Here is a 1920-nt window from a genome sequence, read left to right as displayed (position 1 = left end):
TGTAACGTGTAATTATCGTTACGCTAAAGTCACCCGTATTATTATTTAACACTTAAACACTTGTTATTCGTTACCGCCCTGTTTTTAAAACAGTTACCTCTTGTTCTGAGAAGCCCCAAGCAAATGCATTGAATGACACCTGTTCTTCCTTATCAGATAATACTATTTCTAAGAATGACATAATTGATAGAGTTCACCTAATAATTATTACTATTCTGCCGTACTTTGGAATAAACACATTGTTTAAATTTTTGCCAGAAAACACACATATAGATCGACGTACAGTTACTTGTAGGTCTGATAACCCAAATTCCCTATTGGCTTATTGTTGTAATGGATTTCTAAAACAAAAATGGCAAAATATTGTCCATTTCAACAATGTTAAACTAGGTCCATAAGTGGGTTCGGATGTCAGACCTGCGTCTATGTACACGTCGATATAGATATATTAACATGACTTTCATCTCGTCAAAAACTTTCAAAACTGAGACTTTGCTAAAGTCTTCAAGGGAATCTCAGATTTGAAACTTTTTGACATAACGAGGGTCATTTTAATGGATCGATATTTGAAGGATGAATTTTCTGGCCAAAATTCCAACAAATGTGTTTTTCAGAGTACCTCAGTATCGTCATTTTGTTCTTGAGTCAATACCGCTGATTTCGTCACCCCCTGCTGCGTTATCGTCAAATCACGATGGGAATATACAAACTTAAAATAACAAGAGTACAAATTTTGGCTTTTTATATAAGGCAATATCTTCTAAACGTGCTCAAAGAGCTTTGCAAGGGGCCCCTGGCAGACAGCAACACTTAACATGTAGGACGAGACATGGCGCCTACTGTTAGGCGAACATTTTTTTTCCGACAGAGAAAACTCTTTTAACTGCTCGGTACATTTTACACATGAGTGCGGTGAGAGAATGTGAGTAAAGAGGTTTAAGGACCCAACAATGCGTCGCCCAGAGCGGGGCTCAAACCCAGACCTTTTGATCCGAAGGCAAGTGTCATACCACAAGACCACAAAGCCGCACAAAAACAATACAAATGAATGAAATATGCGAACTGCCACTACAAAACGATATTATGTTGGGCTATTTAGACGACAGATATTATTCATTAAGATTCCATTTGTATTGTGTGTTTTAATAAGGACATTAAATACAGTTTCTAAAAGTGAAAAAAAAAATCTCAGTTCTGATCATTTTGAAGTTTAAATCAATTTTCAGCAAACAGAACGACGTATCTAAATCTCGTAAATAATAATAAAAAAAAAGAAATATAAACTCAAAATATTATTTAAAGGAAAGAAAGCAAAATTTAAAAGAACAACAATTCGAAGGAATGGAGAATCACTTAAACAGGAATTGGAATCCAGCCAAACATAATAATTTGCATTCAATCCCACACATCGTCCAGTTTTAAGCGGTGCAAAGTTGAATCCTTGGAAAATGCTCTTTACAAAGGGCTGCTATGAGGTCTTGTGGTATGTCATTCGCCTTCAGAATTTAAATTAAATAATAAGAGTTTTCATATAGCGCAATCCACTCGAAGTCTCAAAGCGCTTTACAATTAAGGGGACCCGGGCAATCAGCAACACTTGACATAATATAGGACGAGACTCGACGCCTGTTAGGCGATATTACATTTTTTTTTTCGAACAGAACAACGCTGTTAAAGGCCTGGTTAGTCATCTTACACCTGAATGCGCTGAGAGAATGTGAGTGAAGAGCCTTTTCCAAGGACCCAACTATGCGCAATCCGAAAGCGAGTGTCATACCGCTAGACCACATAGCCGAACAATGTAGATCTCGGGTTGGAGCCCCCTCTCTGAGCGGCGCAAAAGTTGAGTCCTTGGAACTGAATCTTTACTCGCATTTTCTCAGCGTAGTCAGGTGTGAAATGAGTATCGGGCCGTTAACA

The sequence above is a fragment of the Berghia stephanieae genome, chromosome 2 (assembly GCF_034508935.2).
Source record: "Berghia stephanieae isolate SIO BIC M18660-M18661 chromosome 2, UCSD_Bste_1.3, whole genome shotgun sequence".
Taxonomy (NCBI): domain Eukaryota; kingdom Metazoa; phylum Mollusca; class Gastropoda; order Nudibranchia; family Aeolidiidae; genus Berghia; species Berghia stephanieae.
Note: the sequence above shows the minus strand (reverse complement) of the source record.